General features: G+C 47.7%; 1 long non-coding RNA gene across 1 annotated transcript; it reads right to left on the bottom strand.

Annotated features, from left to right (window-relative positions):
• Positions 1-3,210: 3,210 nt before the first annotated feature.
• Positions 3,211-5,126, bottom strand: LOC120685926. Its single transcript, XR_005679875.1, has 2 exons — positions 3,590-5,126; positions 3,211-3,492 (listed from the first exon to the last, which is right to left on the bottom strand). It is a non-coding gene; the product is annotated as an uncharacterized LOC120685926 (long non-coding RNA).
• Between the last annotated feature and the right edge of the window lie 7,814 nt (positions 5,127-12,940).

The following is a 12,940-nucleotide window of genomic DNA, read 5'->3' on the forward strand; positions in this document are numbered from 1 at the left end:
CATGAAGTCATCCATGTCGTCGTCCCAGTTAACACAAGTTGGTGGTTGAGGTGCTGAAGCATGACTCGACGAACCTCCGGGCATCTGTTCTTGTGCAGGCCAAGTACTATCACCCGAAGATCTTATCCGCCTCCTTCGTCTAGATTGCGGCATAAGTCCACCACCGAAGATACATACCAATTTACGGAAATTTGGTATCGTTTCGTTAATCAACTCCGTGTCCTCGGAGTAATCCTAGCATATAATTAAAAAACAATGTTACTGTTTCATAAATATGGATTCGAAATGACGGACGGGATTACAACTGAATGAGAGTTACCTTAATGTGCATCTCATACACCTCTGGCCGCATCCATATCTTACAAGCACTTTGTAAGAATCCAATGATATTAGGATGATTCGCTAGTTCACATACTCTCATGTATATCTTCCGATGTTCTAGCAGGTGTCCCTTTACATCTTGCGTCGTAATATCTCAAAATAATGTGAAATCTTTAAACTCTACTACTTTGGACAACACCATCTCTATCGTACCATCCGCTAACGGATCCAACTTCTTACTGATAACAAGATGGGTCATGATATCAAGTATTATATTAGATTTTTCTTCGGTCCATGAAAATCCTCCACAATTGTAGCCAGTCATTGCCTTATGCTGCAATATCAATAAGGTACTTTCATAATTCTATTCTAATTCATAATTAATTTAAAAACAAGTATGTAATAGTACTGAAATTGTAATACTAAACGAGTGTTCTAAAGCACCAAATCTAATTCAGCTAATCCGCTAATTAAATTAAATTGTTATACAATATCAATGGATACATACGGAAGTTACCGGTAGATCACAAGTACGCAATTCGGCAGAGCTTCGCCATTTTTCTTCTCCTCACCCCTCTCTTTTTCCCTGAATTTTTTGGCTCAAATGACAAAGAGAATGGCGGCATATGGCGGCCAGGGCTGAGGGGACCCTGTCCCCCCCCCCAACAGGCGACAGGCCCCTGTCGCCCGTTGGGGGGGCGACATGCCCTTTTTTCTAGGGACCTCATTGCGAATTTGAAGAAAAAAAATTACACTTAAGGGCTGTCGCCCTATGGGGGGCGACCGGGGGGTATTTTTGAAATATTTCAAAATGGACATATATTTTTGAAATTTTTATTTTTTAAAAATATAAAAAAGAAAAAAGCGCTAGATAATTGGGCTAGCCTATGTCTGCTAGGCCGATCCATTCCGTTCTTAATTTCCGCTTTCCTATTTTCTTTTCTATAGGTTATGTTTGCTAACTGAACAATTTGTTGCGCGGTGATTATATATCCTTAACAAAATATATGTTGCCGTGTCACTGTGTCAGCATTTTTAGCAAAATGGCGAATCCCCGTGTCCGACACGTGTCATGTCCGATTGATACGCGTGTTCGAATCGGTGCAACATAGGATGTACCTACCAGATTTTCTGTAAGGATAGCATCGGTAAGAAAACAATGAAGGTTATTTATCTGAAAGAACCTAGAGAACCAGTTGTTATTTCACTGCCGCTTTCATAGGTTATTTACTTTGCACATTTCAGTAGTGAAGTTTTTGTCTTATCATTCTATCTCGTCTAAACTGCCTTTTCCTAATGGGGTTAACCTTAATAGATTGTTATTCTTGTTTGGTTGCACCAAATTTAGTGGATGCCCATGGTGGCTCCAAATCCTTGCTCAATTTGTAGCGTTAAATCTCCAAGCTGTAGATTATTGGATGATTGCACATAACGTGCAACGTTCTAGGATAACAAATTAATCAAAGTGATAGGCACCTAATCACAAGCTGCAATTATCTAGGTGGGGAATTGTAGTTGTATCTTACAGATGTTGTGAGCACCTAAGCGCCCCAATGCTCCCAAGCTTGGGGCATGTTCTTATTATAGCACCAACTATTGAACAGGAGTTTGTAGTTGGACAGGTACACGCCTTGAAAAACAATCAGAGAAGCACATTCAGAGCATCCTACTGCTACATTTTCTACAAATTATTTTGCTCTTCTGAAACTGTAACACTTCTGCAACTAAAATAGCCATGGCTGCATACCGTATTCATCGATGGGCCCATCGTAGTCGTAGCGTTTGATTAGTTTTATGAAACCTTACTGTCAAAGTCTGTTTTCATAATCTACGTTTACTGAACTTCATGCTTATGTTCTTTTTTATGCAGATTTGTGCACCTCATGATAAGCCACATTTGCCACAGGTTTTAGTGTTCTAATGTTCAACTGCACAATTAATCTAAAATCTTTAGCTTTCAGTTATATACATGGTTTAGGCGTAATTTCATTTTCCTTGATTTTGCAGATTACCTGATGTGCACCATAATTTATCCCAAATCAGAGTAAGCCTCCTCTGCTGTGCGACCAATCTACCTTTCAGCAACTTGCACATGGTCTCCTTAACAGCATCAGCTGCAGCCAAGGCCACAGAGCTGCGCAACAGAATTGGTTTAACTGACAGGGTCAATGCTGGTGTTGGTGCAATCAATGCTAGTGTTGGGGTAATGCGATCAGTGGACCAGACATACCGCGCATCTGAGATGACGAAGACTGTTGCTACTACCACAGGAAGAACGACAGCTAAGGTCGTGAACAGCATTGTCACCAGCAGCTACTGCTGTGGAGCCATGATGGTGCCTGACGCTCTTACTAGGGCTGCCAAGGTGGCAGTAGATTTGGCTGCTCATGGTAGGCACAGTTAAGTGAAAATAAAAAGTCAATGCATCCTTTCAGATATTAAACATGTGGACAAACACTGAAATATGATGCTTCAAATGTTTTTCGATGTATATTATAACAGACAACGGTATTGTAAAAGTATATGAACATTGCCGTTAATTAGAACAAACTATTGTGTTGAACAGTTTGTCTTGCAGATTGAGTCAAGTGATCGTGCAGTCATGTTTGTGACTTGTGCTCATTTCATATTCTTTTCTGATAACTCCTGTCTTCCCTTGCATTGCTGGTCGAATTCTTTTGACTTTATGTTCCTATTGGTATCTCATTTGTTTATCTACTATATGTTCCGGTCACCAAATGTTGTGCATATTTCATTTTATCTATTAAAAATCTCAACAGCCATCGAACATTGTTCCATTTCTGAAGAAAAGGCAACTTTCAGTTTACTGCAGCTAGAGAAATCTGTAATCTGGAGGACTGGATGGTATAGGTAGAGTATTATTCCTCCTTTGAGAAATGCTTCATTTTACGAAGAGTTGGCCGTCTTACATGATCATCAACAGGAAGAGCATTTTCTATTGAAATTCATTTATTTTCATACATGAAAACAGTAAAGGCACAAAGAGTTGTAAGGAACTAAGGATCCTATCAAATCTGTCATAATGATATTCACACTGTACAAACTACAAACGGCAGAGACAAATCAACTAATCCCCTTTCGAAGCAACAGGCCCTGGAGGTCCATGTCCGTCCACAGTGACCCGCTGCAAGGAGCTCAGAGCTCCAGCCCCTGCGGTACATGCAGCCTTGTTAGATAAAAGGGATGCAAAATTGAAGAGAATAATTTGAGAAAACGAAGAATGTAAAGAACTCTTGAGGTGCCCCACCTCCAGCATCATCAGAGCTAATATGGTTTCCCTCGCACAGATAAACTCCATCGCCAGCTACAAGCACAAACATTTCAAGAAAAAATTGCGCCGGGGTAGGGTGGAGGGAGGAGCTCGGCGTGGAAGAACTGCAGGTAGCGGCAATGGAGGCTGGCGGGAGCAGACCTGGCGTGTGCGATACTGCGATGGCAGGGGCTCAGGTTGGCCTTTTATAGGCACGAGGGACGGAGGGACTGCAGCGAAGGGCGAGGTGGCTTAGGGGCTAAGGGTGGCTGGCCGGGGCTGAGGAGCAGTGGCGCGGCGGGAGCTCGCCTTGCCGGCGTTCGTGGCGCTCGGACAGGAGGGGGCGCGTGGCGAGGCCGTGCAGCGCTAGGGGGGTTGGGTTCGGCAGAACCGGGGGCGCAAGGGGCCCACTACGCCGCGGTTTGTCGAGCAAGGGCTTTGGCGATGGCCAGGTGGCCAGCGGCCATTACTGCTGCTGCAGTAGGGAGGAGGGGCTAGGTGCAAGAATTAAAAGGAGCTTAGGGGCCTGGGTGTAAAAACAAAAAAAATTCTCCTATTTCCTGAGGTCAAAATAAAAACTTTTGAATACCAAAATTGTTCAGCTTTTCAAGATCTAAACTTTTTGTTTCAGGCTCAAGTTTATTCGAGCAAAGGTTTGGAAACTATTTTGAAATTTCAAAAAAAAAATCTATTTAAAGATGTTATCATTTCATGTGAAAAAATTCATCTTTACCCCTAGAGTCCTATTAGATATTTATTGGGAATTTGGTGCTCTTGCCCAATCCCTAATGATGATTTCATCCTCATATTTTGAAATTTCAAAAAAAAAAATCTATTTAAAGATGTTATCATTTCATGTGAAAAAATTCATCTTTACCCCTAGAGTCCTATTAGATATTTATTGGGAATTTGGCGCTCTTGCCCAATCCCTAATGATGATTTCATCCTCATTTTTTGATTTATGCGACTTTACCCCTACTTTATTGAAACGAAGACTCCGTTTGCCCCTCTTTTTCACACCGTTATGCGTATGTCCAGTAAAATAATTAAAATAAATCAGAGAAAAATTGAGAGCACTGGAAAAAACGTTCATACCCTTAACCCAAACTTTATATCTCTCTCTTCCCATTCCACAGATTTAGCGATCCTCTTCCTAACCCTAGGAGACGGAGGCGCCGGATCTAGGCGAACGCGATCAAGAGCGGAGGCAGGCCGGCGTGCGATAAGGCCGGCACAAGACGGCAGGCGCGCACAGCCCAGCCTTGCGGGCGCAAGCGCCGCACCAGGCCGTCGCGCGCGCGTGTGGGCGAGGAAGCAAGCTCGCGGCAGGGCGGCAGCAGCAGGCGGAGCGGCAGCAGCAGAGTTGAGCTGAGGCAGCAGGGTGGTAGGCAATAGGTAGTGGCCTTGTTTGGTTCGCGCTAGGGGTTCCTAGCGCACACAAGCCGAAAAAAGAATCTCGCATGCATGGAGTGCTAAATGAAGTCTATTTGCAAAATCTTTTTAGAGATGGGTATAATTTTTCGCAATGAATCTAATGGCGTTAATTAATAATCGATGATTGGCTACAATGATGCTACAGTAACCATCTTCTAATCACGTGGTCAAAGGCCTCATTAGATTCTTCAAGGTTCCTAGCGCAGGGGTTCTGGAGTTGATTTTGTAAACTAGTTTTGTTTGACACTGTAATCAATAGGGGCCTGTTCAGATGGCTGGGATGTGGCTGGTAGGTTTGGCTGGGCTGGTTGTGGCCTAGCACCAGCCGTTCGGCTCGGCTGAAGGTCTGAGGAAACTTGTGGCAATTTCAGCCAGCCAGGAAGCAATTCCAGCCAGCCCAGCCAGCGATTCCAGCCAACCAGTGCTTTTAGCTCATCCGAACGGGCTGTAAGATGTTACCGTGATAGCTAGGTAACTGATCAAAGAAAAAGCATGGCATTCGTAGTTGCTCAATGACCAAAAACTTGTTTTGGATGATTACTACTAGAAAATAAGCCTTAGGTCCACCCCAAAAGTACCGGTATGGAGATGAACCGGTACCTATGCTAGGTACCGGTTCATCTCCATACCGGTACTTTTGGGTGGATGAAATCTTTGAATGAGCCTTAGGTACCGGTTGGTATTATCAACCGGTACCTAAGTGTAACACCCTAATTTAAATTTCAACATTTATTAATAAATTTAATTGGCTTTATTTAAATTTCTAAGGTTTATTGTGTTAGACTTGCATTTAATCTAGCTTTTGTTTCACAAGTAATTAAAAATTTTCTTAGGTTTAACTTTGTTAATGCATTCATGCTGATGCATTGTTTTAAATTGTTTGATTTCATAGGGGTTTGAATTCAAAAGTTCTTTTGAATTCAAATAGTTGAGTTTGAGTGAGAAATAGAATAGAAATAGAAATAGAAAAGGAAAAGAAATAGAAAGGAAAAACCCAAAACAAAACCCAAGACCCAGCCCAAACCTCTTTCCCAAGCCGGCCCAGCGCGGCCCATGGCCAGCCCAGCGCCCGCTCCCACCTCTCCCGCACGGCCCATGCTTCCGCCCGCTCGCGCGCATCCCTCCCGCTCAGCCCGAGTCGCCTACGCCGCGCGCGTGTCGCTCGCTGACCAGCCGGGCCCGCAAGCCAGCCGCTCAGCCCGCCTCGCGTCGCCTTCACGCCCCTGACGGCCCGGGCCCAGCGGTCAGGCTCGTCCCCTTCCTCGCGAAACCGCCGCGCCCGGCACGCCGAGATTCTCGGCGGGCCTCCCTTCCTGGGCACGCACGCCCAGGCCATCCCGCCGCCCTACAAATAGGGGCCCGAGCCTCCCCTCCTCCTCCCATCCGCAGCCGCCACCCCTAACCCTAGCGCCACCGCCCTCGCCTCGCCCCGCCGCGCCGCTCCTCTGCGCCGCTGCTGACACGCCGTCCCGACGCACCGGAGCTCCGGCCAGGCCGCGCAGAAGCACCGCCCCGACGTCCCGAGTTTTCCCAAGGCTAGCACTCCTCGATCTCGGCCCCACACGTGCCGAATTTCGCCCACGACCTCGCCGCCGGTGAGAAGCTCCGCCCACTCGATTTCTCGCCGCCAGTGGTTTCCCGACCTCCCTAACCCCCTACACACCTCCACAGGCCATTCCCGGACTTCCTCTACGGTTCAGCAGGCTCGGAGACGGTCTGCATCGACCACGCCGCCGAGTTTCGGTTCTGCGCCGCCGCTCGACCTCATCGCCGGCATCTTTACGCTGCACCACCGGCCACTTCAAACCCACAGTGAGAACCTGCACAACACCCCGCTTCTTTTGGCGCTAGGTTTTGGGTAGTTGTAGCACCGGGAGACCCCGAACCGCCCTGCACCGGCGAGGCGCGCCGCCCAGAGCCGCCATCGCCGGCGAGCACACCGCCTCGAGCCCCGCCAAGCCCAGATGATGCCCTAGGTGGTTCACGCATCGCGCAACGAACCTTCCTGACCCAGACCCGGGTCGAAATGACCCCCGGAGTGCCGGATTAGCTAGCTCCGGCGAGTCCCCGACGAGCTCCGCCACGGGATTTGTCGCCGGCGATCCCCGCCGCCGCTGTAGCCATGATGACCCTGAGCCGTCCGATCGAGAACCTGCGCCCAAGATTAGATCCAGCGCTCACAAAATCCCGGCCCTCCGATCCAGATCTGACGGCCGTGGTACGTGTGTACCGGTTCGGCCTGGAAGTTTTGTTAAAGAGCCCCTGCCCTTTCTCTGTTTCAACCCGCAGTCCTAGTTAGTGTAAAAATATTTACAGTTTGGCCCAAATTTTTGCACGGACCCCCCTGAGTTTTCCAGAAATCAAACCCGCCGTCCAGCACTCTTTCTTTTACACGTTAGACCCCTGAATTAATGTTTAATTACGTTTTAGCCCTCGGTTTTAGCAGAAAAGCCCCTGAAACTTCAGTTTTCTTACAAATAAGCCCCTAGGACTTGTTTTTAGCCTAGAAAATGCGTTTTAGCTCCGTTTTTAGCGTTCTTTATATCCACGCGATCGTTGTAACGCGTAGAATAGTTTTAGACTAGTTTAAGGTGCTGTTTTTATGTATTGATGTACTGTTTCTTAGTTTTTGTTAATGTTTGTTTGTATGCTTATTTTCGTGCATTGTTTTGGCCATGTGTTCGTGAGTAGACGTTGATCCATCTGAGGAGCCCCAGTACCAGTACCCGGAGCAGCCGTCTTCGGATCAGTTTGAGCAGCAGCAGGAGCAGTACGAGGAAGGCAAGTATAACATGAACAACCTATCATCTTTAAATACAATTTCATACTACATTTTAATACTGTATGCCTTTAAGGATTTCCTAGCCAGTTTATATCCTTTAAATATACCCTTGGGTTGCATTTTGGTTAGTTGTGCTAGGTTGCTGCGCTATAACGCATTTTGGTCCTTTATAATTAAATTGATTAATGGTTTACTTGAATTTAATTCTGAGAGTGACACTCTGTGTGGCTTGAGTGGCTCACGTCTCGTTAAAATTGGCTTTTGTTAGAAACATGGTTTAGGGGGCCAGCACGGTGCTTACTACCTGGTTGGCCACTCTCCATAAGGACCGGTTCATAGAGCGACAACCTGGGACAACAGCGCTACCACAAGGCTAGAATGGGATAGACTTGGCGTAATAATTAGATCTTTTTGGTTTGGAGTAACTTACCTGCGGGGCAAGAGTAGTAAGCTTCAATGGTCCCTGCTCCTCCGGCTTGGTCTGTGCTTGGATTGCGCTCCTGTGCTTGTACCCCCGGAGGTGGGCCCCATCGTCGCCGACCTAACTCTCGCGGTTACGCCTTACCAACGAGATTCTTTTTAAAGGCCTCGTAGTGAGTCGCTGGCCATCTCACCTAAGGAAGTGTGATGAACAACTGGCGTAGCTCACGACTTGTGGGTAAAGATGTGCAACCTCTGTAGAGTGTAAAACTGGTATACTAGTCGTGCTCACGGTTATGAGCGGCCCAGATCCTCCTTTTGATTAGTGAAGTTATCTCCTTCCGACGAGGGAGGTGCTTCTCGGGGTTTACCTTGGTGGCTTGGTTTTGGTATGGTTCTCAGTAGTAGTATGATTAATTCTGATTAATTACTATGTAACTGGGTCAATGGTAATTCATCAACTCATAGTAAATAGTTTTAATAAAATTTTGCCAACACTTAAAAGCTAATGCAGTTGAGTCAGCCAGCCTAGAGCCTCATAGTTTGTGTTATACTTGTTGAGTACAAGTTGTGTACTCACCCTTGCCTCTTCTCTACTTTTTCCTCTCGGCTACGCTACTGCTGCTCAGTCCCTGCCGACACGAGGGAGTTCGTCCAGCGCTACCAGGACTACGAGGACTTCTAGGTGTTCGTCTCCCAGTCGACGTCCCTGTGGCGCCCTGCTTCAGCTTCGGAGAGCTTTATTCGTATTTTGTACTTCGCTTCCGCTGTATCAGACATTTTTGTCATTATTGTAATAAATAACATTCGTATTCGCTTTATTATATCTTTTTACGTGATATGTGCTATGATATACTATTCATTCTGTTGTATATACGTGTGACTTGATCCTGGCACGTATATGATTGCTCGGTTTATGTTCTTTTATAAACCGGGTGTTACAGAGTGGTATCAGAGCCGTATCGACTGTAGGACGAAGCCTAGATAGAACTGGTCGAGTTTTAGGACTTCTTCTCACCAATCCTTGACTGCTGAAACTATTTTACTATTATACCCCTTGACTTCTATGACTTTTATCCTTCTTGCCTTGATTTCTCTCTCTGACGCCTAGTTCTCGTAGATTTGGCCTGAATCAGTCATCTGACCACCATGAGTATTAGCTAGGTGACCCTTTTATAATAATACGATAGCCCGCTCTGCGACGCGTGGTGTTAGTCGAGTCTTTTTGCTAAACTCGGCTAAGTTGTGAAAATTGTCTGCTTGTTATTATGCTACATGTTTGATTTGGATTTTTGACTGATTGCATAGCTTAGTAGTTTAAATTTGTTTAAAGAAAATCACTCTGATGTTAAAGTTAACTAATTAATAAAATGAGTTAGATCGTTGGGGGTAAAACAGTCAACTCTATCCTGTCTACTTTATCATGGCTGAGTCTTTTTCCGCAAAGAGTTATCATATCCATCTGAGTTTATTCCTGCAATATCCTTACTCGTGAAATCTTTTGTTCAAATCAGATGGTGAACACCAGGAGCACCGGTTCAGGTTTTGGCCAGCAGCAGGGTCAGAACAACTAGGGTACCGGGATCCCGATGCCGCCGCCTTTGACTCCGGAGCAGTACTTCCAGCTCCAGATGCAGATGATGGCTACCCTGAACAACACGGTTCAGGCTCTTCAGCACGCTCACACTCAGCCTCCGCCTCCTCCACCGCCGCAGCCTCGCGACAGGCGTGCAGAGTTCCTGAGGGGTCACCCGCCGACGTTTTCTCACACGTCCGACCCTCTTCAGGCTGACGACTGGCTCCGTGCAGTGGAGCGTCAGCTGGACATCGCCCAGTGCGATGATCGTGAGCGCGTCTTGTACGCAGCAGGACAGCTGCGAGGGGCAGCTTTGGACTGGTGGGAGTCCCACCCAGTTCACGACCGCGAGGCTCTCACCTGGCTCCAGTTCAGGGAGCGTTTCCGCAGCCACAACGTCCCCGCGGGTGTTATGAAGATGAAGCAGAAGGAGTTCCTTGCACTGAAGCAGGGGACTATGTCGGTCACGGAGTATCGTGATCGCTTTCTTCAGCTGGCACGCTACGCCCCTGCTGAGGTTGCGGATGACCGCAAGAAGCAGGAGCACTTCATGGAGGGTCTTGAGGACTACCTCCAGTACGCGCTGCTCAACCTCCGCTTCGACGACTTCAACCATCTGGTTGACAGCGCGCTCAACACCGAGCGCAAGCACCTGGAGATGGAGGACAAGAAGAGGAAGGTTGTCCCCGTTGCTTCCGGCAGCAACACTCGTCCTCGACTCCAGCAGCCCCAGCAGTACCAGCCTCAGTACCGGCCTCCTCAGCAGTACCAGCAGAGGCCACCGCAGCAGTACCCGCCTCGACAGCAGCAGGCAGGTCAGGGCCAGAGGTTACCGGCACCTCCGGCTCGTACTGCTCTACCAGCTCCACCGGCACCGCAGGCTCCACGTCCGGCAGCTCCTACCGGACAGCAGGCTCAGGGACCTCCTCGCACCTGCTTTCACTGCGGCCAGCCGGGGCACTACGCCAACGCTTGCCCCCGGAAGGCGCAGGCGGGACAGCAGGGGCGCCCAGCTCAGCCCAGGGCGCCAGCACAGGGCAGGGTGAACCACGTGATGGCCGAGTCAGCGGCCGAGGCTCCCAACGTGGTTATTGGTACGTTCATGGTTAATTCATATCCAGCTACAGTGCTTTTTGATACTGGTGCTACGCATTCCTTCATTACCCAGTCTTTTGTCGAGCATCATGGTATTCATACTAGCACATTAAAGAGGTGCCTGTTAGTATCTTCACCGGGAGGACAGTTGAGGTCTCACACTTACTGCCCGAGAGTCAGTGTTTCTTTGAGGGGAGTAGAGTTCTGTACTGATCTGATGGTGCTAGACACCAAGGGCATTGATGTCATTCTGGGAATGGAGACTCTGGCCAAGTGGGGAGTCCGGATAGATTGTGCTCAGAGGACAGTCTTGTTATCAGCTTCCAGTGGCCAAGAGGTTGTTATCAGTGCAGTAGAGCCTTCTGGATTTCTTCATCAGATGGAGGCTAGACCCACGGACGGTATTCGCGTGGTGTCTGAATTCCCGGATGTCTTTCCGGATGATCTGCCAGGTATGCCGCCTGAACGCGCCATTGAGTTTTGTATTGATCTCTTGCCTGGCACAGCTCCTATTGCAAAGCGGCCCTACCGTATGGCGCCTATAGAGCATGAAGAAGTCAAGAAGACTATTGATGAGTTGCTAGCCAAGGGCTATATCCGTCGCAGCTTCTCTCCTTGGGCTTTTCCGTTGTTGCTGGTAGATAAGAAGGATGGCTCGAAGAGGATGTGTGTGGATTATCGTGAGCTGAATGCAGTTACTATCAAGAACAAGCATCCACTGCCCCGTATTGAGGATCTCTTCGATCTGCTTCGAGGTGCTCGTATATTCTCGAAGATTGATCTTCGTTCGGGATATTTTCAGCTGAGGATCCATCCTGGGGATATTCCGAAGACGGCATTCACCTGCAAGTACGGGCTATATGAGTATACAGTCATGTCCTTCGGCTTGACTAATGCCCCGGCTTTCTTCATGCATCTGATGAACATGGTCTTCATGGATTATCTGGATGTCTTTGTGGTGATCTTTATTGATGATATTCTGATCTTCTCCAAGACAGAAGAAGAGCATGAGGAGCATCTGAGACTCGTATTGCAGAGACTGAGAGAGCATCAGTTGTATGCCAAGTTCAGCAAGTGCGAGTTCTGGATTGACGAGGTTCCATTCCTCGGTCATGTTATCTCTCAGGGAGGCATTGCTGTTGATCCGAGCATGGTGAAGGATGTGCTCGAGTGGGAGACACCGCAGACAGTGAAGGAAGTCAGATCTTTCTTGGGCTTAGCAGGATATTATCGGAGGTTCATTGAGAATTTCTCCAAGATCGCGAAGCCTTTGACTTCTTTGCTAGAGAAGAATGTGGCTTTTGTATGGACTGATGAGCGTCAGATGGCCTTTGATGAGCTGAAGAAAAGGTTGACTACGGCGCCAGTCCTGACTCTGCCAGACAGACGAAGAGGTTCACGGTATATTGTGATGCTTCGAAGGATGGTCTTGGGTGTGTTCTGATGCAGGAGGGCAGAGTGATAGCTTATGCTTCACGGCAGTTACGTCGGCATGAGCTGAATTATCCTACTCATGATCTTGAGTTAGCCGCAGTTGTGCATGCTCTGAAGATTTGGAGGCATTACTTGTATGGGCAGCGGTGTGATATCTACACTGATCACAAGAGCCTCAAGTATATTTTCACGCAGAATGAGCTGAACATGCGGCAGAGGAGATGGCTAGAATTGGTCAAGGATTATGATCTGGAGATTCACTATCATCCGGGCAAGGCCAATGTTGTAGCAGATGCTCTGAGCAGAAGAAGTTATGTCAACATGGCCGTGGCTTTCCAGATGCCTCCAGAGTTATGCGAGGAGTTCGAGCAGTTGAGTCTGGGTTTCTTGCATCATACCTCCAGTGCAGCGTTTGAGGCAGTACCGACTCTAGAGTCAGAGATCAGGCAGCATCAGAAAGACGATGAGAAGCTGCAGGAGATCCGTGAGTTGCTCAAGAAGGGCAAGGCTCCTCATTTCAGAGAGGATGATCAGGGTACTTTGTGGTACAAGAACCGGATCTGCGTGCCTGATGTGCATGATCTCCGGAAGTTGATTCTGAGTGAGG

Source organism: Panicum virgatum, chromosome 8N, assembly GCF_016808335.1.
Source record: "Panicum virgatum strain AP13 chromosome 8N, P.virgatum_v5, whole genome shotgun sequence".
Taxonomy (NCBI): Eukaryota; Viridiplantae; Streptophyta; class Magnoliopsida; order Poales; family Poaceae; genus Panicum; species Panicum virgatum.